At 44.8% G+C, this 12215-nt stretch overlaps 1 protein-coding gene across 5 annotated transcripts in view; it reads left to right on the top strand.

Moving 5' to 3' along the window:
- VDR (vitamin D receptor) overlaps window positions 1-12215 on the top strand; it is a 459251-nt gene that overhangs the window by 158187 nt on the left and 288849 nt on the right. The window lies entirely within an intron of this gene.

Genomic DNA, 12215 nt, shown 5'->3' with positions numbered 1-12215 from the left:
CACTGTAGGTATGCTAGTGTTTTAGTGTACGCTAAAAATAGACACCCACAGGAATATGGTGGGTGTCTGAGCATGCGCTAAAAAGTTAGCGTGCCTACAGTGCGGCTTAGTAAACAGGGCCCATAAATAGTAAAACAATTGTAAAATATAAACATAAGTACAGTCAATAAGTAAACTTTAAATTATGTCCCTAGATGTATGAGAAACACCCAAGGAAAAGGATTCCAGTTTTTAGGAAGTGGAGAATTGTGCTTTTTAAGCACTATAGGTAGAGATTTGAGGGTCTGGGCCCCACCTTTAAAAAGACCTGGATACTGGACCACGTATAACTGAGCCCCCATTAGGAGGATTGCCTTTGTTCTGCCAGCTGTGCAGCAACGTTGTCATAGTCCGTAAGAAAAACACTGTGGGAAGTTGGTGCTGATGCTGTGCTGTCAGTGAAAGCAAACACCAGTGTTGATGAGAGAGGACATTTAACTGACAGACTGTAGACTCGCATCCTGATGCGACATTCTGTCAAAATATGGTCCATATTGGTCACGCAAAACCCCCCACACACATACATGCACACACGTGTGGAGGAGTGGCCTAGTGGTTAGAGCACTGGTCTTGAAATCCAGAGGTGGCCGGTTCAAATCCCACTGCTGCTCCTTGTGATCTTGGCAAGCCACTTAACCCTCCATTGTCTCAGGTACAAACTTAGATTGTGAGCCCTCCTGGGACAGAGAAATATCCAGTGTACCTGAATATGACTAACCTTGAGCTAGTACTGAACAAGGTGTGAGCAAAAATCTAAATAAATAAACACACACACACACACACACGTACACTAGAACCCAGGAAAGCAGAAGTCCTGTGTGTTTATGTTGAAGCTGTTGGAGCCCATGCATATGTTGCTGGCCAGTCCCAAATAAATGTTATCACAGTTATCAGTTTTAGTCATGATACGGGTGTGCATAATAGTTGCACAATCCGTGTGTTCTAGATATGCTTTTATTCATCACAGCAGCCATGGACTAGCAAATGAAGCTCGCTTGACTCTCCTATCTCTTTTTAACACCAGAGTAGTATCTTGTAAGCTGTGAGTGAGTTGATGCTTCAGCCCTAATAGGAAAGGGAGATGAAGAAAAGAGAGCAATTGATTGCATCACAATGCTGTATTCAGCTGCTGTGTAAACTACCCTGATTGAAATAGTGTAGTGGCATTTGTAGAAGAAGCTGTCATCAGACTAAGTATTTTCTGTTGCTATTCTTTTTTTTCCAATGAAGGCGTCTTTGTTTTGGGAACCACATTGTCGTGTGAAGCTGCAAAGTTGAAGTGGTTAAAAAGAGACTTTTTACTTTACACAGAATGAATCTCAGTGCCAGCTCACTGATCGTGATCTCTGCTTTCATTAGTGGCACCCCTAAGAGGAGAAAAGCCAGATGCCCTCCACTAGTAATAAGAATCAGAGCACCTTCCTGCTTCTGGTGGCTGATTGGTTCCCAGGAACTAAGTGAACCGATCAGCTCTGAGGGGTGGGAATTAAGTACCAGTGCTAGGAAGAACTTTTCAAAGGCACAGAAGATGAGGAGGGAAACTTGACAAGGTAGGAACTACATGAATCTGTCCTCTCTCTCCATCCTCATATATGACTCTTCCTTACTATCTATCCAGTCCAATTAGTGGCACCCCTAAGAGGAGAAAAGCCAGATGCCCTCCACTAGTAATAAGAATCAGAGCACCTTCCTGCTTCTGGTGGCTGATTGGTTCCCAGGAACTAAGTGAACCGATCAGCTCTGAGGGGTGGGAATTAAGTACCAGTACTAGGAAGAACTTTTCAAAGGCACAGAAGATGAGGAGGGAAACTTGAGAAGGTAGGAACTACATGAATCTGTCCTCTCTCTCCATCCTCATATATGACTCTTCCTTACTATCTATCCAGTCCAATATTTAGCTGGTGGCAATCAGCTTTTTTTTTTTTTTTTTTTGCTTTTTCTTTTTTTAATATTCTGACCATCACTGGTTAGATGTTTAATGCTTGGCCATGTGCGGGCACTGGCAATGAGTATCTAGCCCCAAATTTTGGCCAGAACCCACATAAGATTCATCTACATATCCCAAAACACATTGCTGCCCTTCTCAGCCCCTACCCCTGAAGTGGCTCCGATCCCTTTCCCACCCCCAAAGTGACACAAACCCCCCTCCCACCCCCAAAGTAGGATTGATTCCCCCTCCCACTACCCACCCCCCCCCCCCCCACCCTAATGAGCCCCAGAAGGTCCCCTTGGGCCTACATGCAGTCCCTGGTGGTCTAGTGGTTCTTGGGGCAGAAGCAAACCCCACTCACTGCTGGTCCTCTCGGTTCCTTCTTTAAAATGGCTGCCATGACCACTAGTGGTAGTCTTTTGGTAATACCAACTGACAGCTATGTGGGTGCCAGCATCCGCATAGCTAAGCGACCAAAGTTAAGACTGTTTTATACGTGGGTCCTGTATTGTTTTTTAGCCATACAGGTACGGACACTGAATATTGCCAGCACCCTCATAGATGCCAGCAGCTCCCTGACGCCCCTCTTTGGTCTACTTCAAAAATGGCCAAATGCTGCTGAGTATCGGCAACTGGGTGGTTGAGCACGATTTGAGCAAGCAGGCGCCACTGGCTGTTTCTTATTTTTCTCTGCCTGTGTCTCTTCTTCCATTACTGTCTTCACTGTATTTATTTTATTTATTTGTGGCATTTATACCCCGCTCTTTCCCGCTCGATAGCAGGTTCAGTGCAGCTTACAGAGTATGGTACAAAGTATCACAGATTTTTTTATTTATTTTTGTTTACCCCACGCTTCCCCACTCATGGCAGGCTTAATGCGGCTTACATGGGGCAATGGAGGGTTAAGTGACTTGCCCAGAGTCACAAGGAGCTGCCTGTGCCTGAAGTGGGAATCGAACTCAGTTCCCCAGGACCAAAGTCCACCACCCTAACCACTAGACCACTCCTCCGCTCCATACAAAGTATCACAGAGACAGTGCAAAGTATGTTACAATGTATCACAGAGGTAATACAAAGTATGGTACAATGTATCACAGAGAAACATATTCTTTTAGAGGCACCAAAGAAAGACAGATATCCTTTTATATTACTTCTTTCATATGCAAAGCAATAGATGTTTTCCAGCCAAACTTCAGCTGGGGCAATCGGCATTTTTTTTTTTTTTAAATGCCAGCATCCGTGGCTGAATTAAATCCAGATATTCAGCACCAGTATCTGGAGAGTGGCTGTTGCTGAAAATCTGGATTTGGTGCTCATAATGTGGAAAACAAACTAGCAGATCAATATAATATCCAAAAAACTTTATTGAAGATACCGTATGTAAGACAAATGCCTGACACAGGCTGTGTTTCGCCCAACAATAGGGCTGTGTCAGGGGCTATAATAAACAACAAACATAGCAAATTATAAAACATAAAAAATCTTACAAAATATGTATCTCTATAAAAATGTGCATAAAAACATCAATATGAATAATAGTGTACATGTAAAACATAGACATGAATTATAAACATTGAGAGTCTCTTTTGATTCAAAAATAATATCAACGTTTAAAAATGTATTAAAATGAACATATAAAATAACATTAAACACAAATTATTATTTAAAAATATATATAACACATAAATATGCATATATAAAAATATAAATATGGCAAAAACCTCAACATTGTAAATTAAAAATTATAAATTAAAAACATATATTAGATATAGAATACCAGCAAAGAAAGGGCACTGACTTACACAAAAAAATATTAAATTGTAAAACCATTAAGAAGCATAAAATCAAAGACACATACCTAGTCTATATCTTCATCGAATAGGAGCGGCTGAAAGAAGAGGAACATATATAGAAAATACATATAATAATATAAAAAAATGGAAATATATAAAAAAATTAATTGAAAAAATAATTAAAAAGATAAAAATAATAATAATGAAAAATGCACATCAAATAGGCATGTAATACTGTCAGCGCCCATCACGGAGATCGAGACCAGCGTGTAAACAGGTTTTTTTATGACATGCTGTCCAGTGACAGGCTCTAGATGCCGTGAGTATTAATCACGGAGCTTCAGTTAGCAAACATTTGGTTATCTTAGGAGCCAACGTCTTTCAACTAGTAGGTTCTTTTAATTAGCATGGTTCCATAGGGTTTTCTAGTAGTTAGAATCATTTTCTTTAAAGTGGTTGGATGCAGACTTGGACGCTGTTAGTATTCATTTTGTGTTGTTCACCCACCTGACTTCAATATTTACAACAGAGTATGAGAGCAGTGTGCGAGTAGCCTCAGCTAGCCTCTTTATTTTTGAAACATGGATGTGTATGGAGGTATACACTCTATACCTATTAGGTCTTATTAGAACACCACTCTAATTCATATCATTTGCACAATAGCACATTAGTTTTTGATATATGGATTCATGTATCAATTATTCACCATTCTTAGAGATTCACATAATTCACACTTTTAATCACGATTTGGTCAATAATATATTAGTTTTTGATATTTGATAGGCACTTCCATATTCACATTTTTTAGCATTAGTATTATTTTTTCATTATTTTTTATATTTTTCTCATTGTTTATTTGAATTTTTTTTCATATATCTGTTCACCATATTTTTCCACTTTTTAAATTATTAGTGTCGTGTTTACATTTTTCATTTTTATTGTCTATTTTTATTCATTTAGGAATACGCTGATTTGTGGTGTCTATGCTGGTTTTTTTAATAAAGGAAATTCCTTTTATCCTTGTCCTGATACATTATTTATTAGTAAGTATTACATGCCTATTTGATGTGCATTTTTCATTATTATTATTATTATTATTATTGTTTTTATCTTAATTATTTTTTCAATTAAATTTTTTTTATATTTCCATTTTTTATATCATTATATGTATTTTCTATATATGCATATTTGTTATATATATTTTTAAATAATAATTTGCGTTTAATGTTATTTTATATGTTCATTTTAATACGTTTTTAAATGTTGACATTTTTGAATCAAAAGAGCCTCTCAATGTTTATAATTCATGTCTATGTTTTACGTGTACACTATTATTCATATTGATGTTTTATGCACATTTTTATAGATACATATTTTGTAAGATTTTTTATGTTTTATAATTTGCTATGTTTGTTGTTTATTATAGCCCCTGATGCAGCCCTATTGTTGGGTGAAACACGGCCTGTGTTGGGCATTTGTCTTACATACGGTATCTTCAATAAAGTTTTTTGGATATTATATTGATCTGCTAGTTTGTTTTCCACGTTGGATTTTGCAGATCGCTTGCCTTGTTGTTTTCTGGTGCTCATCAAACATATAAATGGCGAGTGTTGTACTCACTCGCAAATGCGCAGTAGAGACCCTCTCTGCCCCGCCCCCGCGTCAATACGTTATGATGGGGGCGGAACAGAGAGGGTCTCTACTGCGCATTTGCGAGGGACGAAACCGCCGTCGCTAACGCTCCCCCCACCCGGCCAGGCCCTCGCTCCGCTATTGAAACAGTGAGGGAATGCAGCACACAGCTCTGCTGAGCTGCCGTCCTTCCTTCTTCTCTGCCTGTGTCCCGCCCTCGACGACGTTACATCACATGAGGGCGGGACACAGGCAGAGAAGAAGAAGGAAGGCCGACGGCAGCTCAGCAGAGCTGTGTGCTGCGTTCCCTCGCTGTTTCAATAGCGGAGCGAGGGCCCGGGCCGGATGGAGGGGTGGCGGCGACTCGGGGGGGGGGGGGCGGGCTCGGCGGTGGGGGGGCCTTGCAGCGGCGACGGGAAGGGGCTTTCAACCCCCCCCTTTCCTATACTAGCCCGTTTTAACGGGCTCAACGGCTAGTAATGGCAGACTTCATCTGGTTGAAGCTAGGACAGGCTTTCTGCTAACTTTCTGTGGTGAGTGAACTGAGTATTGCTGCTAACTGGATGACTGTTAGAACTGCCTTGCTCTACCCACTGACTGCCCCACTGCTATCCAGAAAGTGTTGCATTCTCTGCAATGATTTTCAAAGGCATTAGCCAGATAATGCTACAGAAAATCTGGGGATGGCCCCAGTCAGCACCTGCTACCATAAATATTGACCGGTTTAATGTTTCTAGGCAGTCAATATTCAGCCAGTGACAGCAATTTTTTATGTGCCGTTCGGTGCCTGTTAAGTTAATCCTGGATGTTCAATGCCGGGCCATATCCAGGCATCACCGTTAAATATCTGGGTATGATTAGACTTCTGGCCAAAATTCAGCCGGATCTACATAACACTTAGCCATGTCCCAGTTGAATATCGGCTGGAACCTGCATAAAAGGATTTGTGAGGGTTTCGATTCCTTGTCCCATGTTCCGATCCTCCCCACCCATATCAGCACCCAACCCCCCTCAATGGCCATCACTACAAGAAAGAGATTCCCCTGATGCTCCTCCCACCTACCCTGCCCGCCTTTTTCGCAGGGAAGAGCTTCCAAACCTGATTGTTAGGGCTTTTGAGGTTTTAGCCATTTCCCCCCTGAATTGTCATGGGGAACAGGTCCGGTGCCCTCTATTATGTCTGGCACCAAATGCATCTTTACGCGCTCCCTGTTCCTGACTTAGACTTGCTGCAGGTCCCTGTGGAGGGTGGCATGGCACTCAAGGACCCTCAGGATCGTAACTTGGAGACTTGCTTGAAGCTGTCCTTTGAAGTAGCAGCCCCTTTCCTGCAGACCTCAGTTTGTGGCTCCTATGTGGCACGGGCATGCTTATCGTGGGTACAGAAAGCCTCCTCTGCAGAAGATCTCATGGCTGTTTTGCCGGCCTTGGAGTCCGGTTTAGCCTTCCTTGTGGATCTTCTTTATGATATTTTGAGGGCTTCGGCGAAGGAGGTTTCCCTAGCGGTCACCGCGTGTCGCTGGCTGTGGTTGTTGTAGCATTGGGCTGCAGATGTGGCCTCTAAGTCACGTTTAGCAAGGCTTTCTTTTAGGGGAAAGCTTTTGTTTGGACAGACTTAGAACAGATTGTGAAGGACTTCGGTGACTCTAAGGGCCAGCGTCTCCCGGAGGACAGGTCCAAGTTTGTACAACCGGCGGGACCTAGACCTAGTTTAGGGATACACAGCGTTACTGTCCAGGTCGCGGGGCCTCTTTTCAGAGAGCGAGGTCTTCTCAGAGGCCTCAGCCCTTTTGAGGTAACAGGTGGGCTTTCCTTTCCGGTAGCAGAAACCAGCCCACAGCCAGCTCCAGCCCAATGATGGGGCCACTGGTCCATATCCAGGCCAGTTATTGGGGGCAGACTGTCCCTATTCCTGGGTGGAGTGGGACCAGGTAACATCCGATGATGGAGGTGTATCAGAGATGGCTACAAGTTAGAATTGGCTCGTCTGATAGTAGACTCTTTTCTGGAATCTCTTTGCAAATGTCCCGCCAAGGTACGGGCCATTCGACACACCCTCCTCAACTTACAACGACTGGGTGCCATCCAGTCTGTACCCCCAGCAGAAAGAGGGTGCAGTCGATACTCCATTTATTTTGTGGTGCCAAAAAAGGGCAGTTCTTGGCGACCCGTCTTAGATCTCAAGTGCATCAACAGGTCCTTACAGGTTCGGCTTTTCCGCATGGAAACCCTCCAATCGGTGATCGCAGCGGGACAGCCAGGGGAGATTTTGACCTCTCTTGATCTCAGAGGCCTATTTACACAGGCGCTTTCTTTGCTTTGCAGTGCTCGGTCGTCATTTTATTTATTTATTTATTGCATTTGTATCCCACATTTTCCCACCTATTTGCGGCTCAGTGTGGCTTACATTAAGACTTGAAAAATAGAAATACATTTGTTACGACTAGGTTATGGATTACATTGAACAGAGTTGTGCGAGACATTCGAATATCATTGGTAGTATAACAATGGGACAACAACATAGAAACATTAGAAGGAGACAATGGGAAAAAAGGGCATTATTAGGCACCTAGACATATAGTGAATTTTCAATTCAAAGCGATGCCGTTCGGCCTAGCCACAGCACCTCGGACCTTTTCCAAGGTCCTGGTAGTAGTGGCGGCCTATCTCAGGCAGGAAGGGGTTCAGGTCCATCCCTATCTAGACGACTGGCTTGTGTGGGCGTTTTCTTTCGAGGAGAGTTGGTGGGCAACCAACAAAGTGGTCGGGTTGCTTCAGTCGCTTGGTTGGGTGATCAGCTTCCCAAAGTGCAGCCTAATGCCTTCCCAAACGCTGGAATACTTGGGGGTGTGCTTCGATACCCGAACAGGGATAGTTTCTCTTCCTTCAGCTCGAGCACAGCGGTTACAGGCTCAGTTACGAGTGCTGTTTCAAACTCTGAACCCGCGAGCTTGAAACTATGTACAAGTTCTAGGTTCCATGGCCTCCACCTTGGATGTGGTAAAGTGGGCCAGAGCTCACATATGCCCCCTCCAGTGGCACCTTCTGAGCCGTTGGTCTCCGCTCTCGGAGGATTACGAGGTTCAGGTGCCATGTTCGGCCCGTCTTCACACAATCATGCACTGGTGGCTCATTCAAAAGAATCTGGTGTCAGAAATTCCTCTGGCAACGCTGGACTGGAAGATAGTGACCACGGATGTGTCACTGTCTGCCTGGGGGGCTCATTGCCTGCAACAGATGGCCCAGGGCATTTGGACTTCGACGGCGGCATCATGGTCCATCAACCGCTTGGAGTTCCAGGTGATTCATCTGGCCCTTCAGGAGTTTCTGTCTCTTCTTTGCGGTTGCCCAGTTCGAGTTCTTTCGGCAATGCGACGGCGGTCGCCTACGTAAACCATCAGAGGGGCACCAGGAGTGCACCCCTAGCGCGCAAGGCGGCTCTGATCTGCTGTTGGGCAGAGACTCATCTCTCTTTCTTGACAGCAGCTCATATAGCAAGGTCACAGAATGTGCAAGCGGACTCTCAGTCGCCACCAGTTGGAGCCGGGGGAGTGGACGCTCTCCCCTCTGGCCTTCGATTAAATACCTGCCCGTTGGGGGATGCCAGAGAGTGGACTTATGGCCACCGCATTCAATGCAAAGGTTCCCCGTTCCTTCAGCAGGGGAACGAGAGCTGGGCTCAGAAGGCATCAATGCCCTTCTTCAACCTTGGCACAGGGGCCTGCTCTATGCCTTTCCCAGTGGCCAATGGTGGGCAGGTTACTGACTCGCATTGCCAGTCATCCCGGTCGAGTGATCCTAGTGGCCCAGATTGGCCCAGATGACCTGGTACGCAGATGTGATCAGGCTTCTGTTGATCGTCCTTTTCTGCTACGGCACAGGATGGTCTCCTGCTGCAGGGCCAGTCACGTGGAGGATCCCTCCCCCTTTCGTCTTACAGCCTGTCCCTTGAACAGCGAGGTTGAGAAGAAAAGAGTATCCAGATGCGGCTATCGCTACAATGCTGTAGGCTCAGAAAAGATCCACCTCGATAGCTTATTTTAGGGTGTGGCGTACCTTTCATTTGTGGTGTGCGAGTTCAGGATTGTCAGTGGCTTTGGCTTCAGTATCAGTTATCCTTGCGTTTCTTAGGAGGCTGTACAAAAATCACTCTCGTTGAGTTCTCTTAAGGTGCAGGTGGCAGCTTCTGCACTGTTTGAGGCAGGCTTCAGGGGGTGTCCATTGCCTCCCACCTTATGTGGTTCGTTTCTTGAGGGGCATAAATCATTTGCACCCCTCCTCACGTGCCAGTTCTGCCATCTTGGAACCTTAATCTAGTTCTCAAAGTGCTTCAGCATCCTCCTTTCGAACCCTTATCTGGGATTACGATTAAGGATCTCACCTTGAAGGCGATTTTCCTAGTAGCCATTACTTCCGCTCGGACAATTTCAGAGTTGCAGGCCCTTTATTGCATAGACCCCTTCCTGCGTTTTACGGAGGTGGGGGTATTGATTAGGACAGTTCCTTTGTTTTTGCCCAAGGTGGTTTCTTGTTTCTACTTGGGGCAGTCCCTGCATTTGCCGGCCTTCCACCAGGAAGATTACCCTGAGCAATTCCGGGCTCTTCGCTGCCTTAACTTGAGATGGGCTGTTCTCAGGTATTTGGAGGTGCCGAATGAATTTCGTCATTCTGACCATCTCTTTGTCCTTTTTGGAGGCAGTAAGAAGGTCATATGGTGTCCAAGGATATTGCGGGAGGCCTTCTCTTCGGCATACGTGGCATTGGGCAAGCAAGCCCCTTTGCAAGTTCGTGCTCATTCTACGTTAGCTCAAGCTTCTTCCTATGCAGAGTCCCATTTGGTTTCTCTGGAAGATACCTGCAGGGCAGCTACATGGGCTTCGGTCCATACATTCATTCGCCATTATCGGGTGGTTGTGTCAGCTCGTCAAGATGCAGTGTTTGGCTCGTTGGTGGATTTCTGCCGGGTTGGGGGTGTCCAGCCCTACTTGAGGATGCTTGGGTACATCCCACAAGTCTCTGGATTGATCTGTGGGATGCCATGGAAGAAAAATTAATTCTTACCTGATAATTTTCTTTCCATTAGTCCCAACAGATCAATCCAGAGGCCCCCCCCCCCCCCCCTGGGTTTACTGTCTGCGGTTTTGTTGCGGTTGGTTAGGTTTTTCTTTTTCAGGTTCTGTTGTTCTGAATGTTCCTTCGTTTGATTAAAAAATAAAATAAATAAATATAGAAGTGGTGGAAGTATGTTGGGCAATTGGTCTAACAATGTCAGGAGAGTTTTCTATTGTTTCCATTCCACTGCTTTGGTATCGTTCATATTGAGGTTCAGCTGGCTGCACAGGTCCACATATAGCAAACCTCGGAGGTTCTTTCTATCTCCACCTGCTGGTAGAGGGACACAACCCACAAGTCTCTGTATTGATTTGTTGGGACTAATGGAAATAAAATTATCAGGTAAGAATTAATTTTTCCTTCAAGCACCTTTCTGACTTTATGTGCTACTTTCTTTAAATTAGTTCCCATTGTTTCTTACTCCTGTTCTGTGTCTTATCTATCTGTAAGTTCCATCTTTGCTTATACCCTACGCTGGCTATGAAAATGTTTTATTACGTATTGTTTTGACATTGTAATATAGCATTCTATGCCATACTTTGTATTACTGTTTGACTTATTCTTGCTGTACACCGCCTTGAGTGAATTCCTTCAAAAAGATGGTAAATTAATTCTAATAATAATAAATGCCACCCAATCTCTGCTAAATGGATCCTCAGAAGCTTAGCAGAGATTGGGTGGCAGCACCGGTGGTTGGGAGGCGGGGCGGGGCTAGTGCTGGGCAGATTTCTATGGTCTGTGCCCTAAAAATGGTAGATACAAATCAAGGTCAGGTATACATATAAAGTAGCACATATGAGTTTATCTTGTTGGGCAGACTGGATGGACCGTACAGGTCTTTTTCTGCTGTCACCTACTATGTTACTTTGTAATAATTAGCACCAATTAGCAGTTACGCGTGTAACTGCCTTTAGTCAGTATTCTACAAATATGTATGCGCAAACCCGTGGAGGGGCATAATCGAATGTGAACGCCCATCTCAATGGGCGTCTTATGTCCGAGAACGGGGACGTGAAGGGGTGGGACAGACCATATTTTCGAAACAAATGGGCGTCCATCTTTCGTTTCGAAAATACGGTTTGTACAGACCAAAATGCCATGGATTTAGTCGTTTGTGAGCTGGGCGTTTGTTTTTTTTACGATGATGGAAAATAAAAACGCCCAGCTCAGAAACGTCCTAATCCAAGCCATTTGGTCGTGGGAGAGGCCAGGATTCGTAGTACACTCGCCCCCCTGACATGCCAGGACATCAACTTGACACCCTAGAGGTCAGTGCGGTGGACTTCAGAAAACGCTCCCACATGCATAGCTCCCTTACACGGGTGCTGAGCCCCCAACCCCCTCCCCTAAAACCCACTACCCACAAATGTACAACACTACCATAGCTCTTAGGGGTGAATGGGGCACATACATGTGGGTATAGTGGGTTTTGGAGGCCTCCCATTTACCAGCACAAGTGTTACAGGTAGGGGGGATGGGCCTGGGTCCGCCTGCCTGAAGTGCACTGCGGTACCCACTAAAAGTGCTCCAGGGACCTGCATACACGCAGGCCTCTAGGACTTGTTGCTGCTGTATAACCTTGGCACACCAGTTGACACCCGAAGACTAATCTCTTTGAAAAAGTCCTTTATTTGAATAAGCACGTTTACTCACAGTTAACTGCAGATCAGAGGTTGTGCCCCACTGGCAAAGAGGCTTCCTGGTACTGA

Source organism: Microcaecilia unicolor, chromosome 3 (assembly GCF_901765095.1).
Source record: "Microcaecilia unicolor chromosome 3, aMicUni1.1, whole genome shotgun sequence".
Taxonomy (NCBI): domain Eukaryota; kingdom Metazoa; phylum Chordata; class Amphibia; order Gymnophiona; family Siphonopidae; genus Microcaecilia; species Microcaecilia unicolor.
Note: the sequence above shows the minus strand (reverse complement) of the source record. Positions and strands in the feature narration are given on the sequence as shown.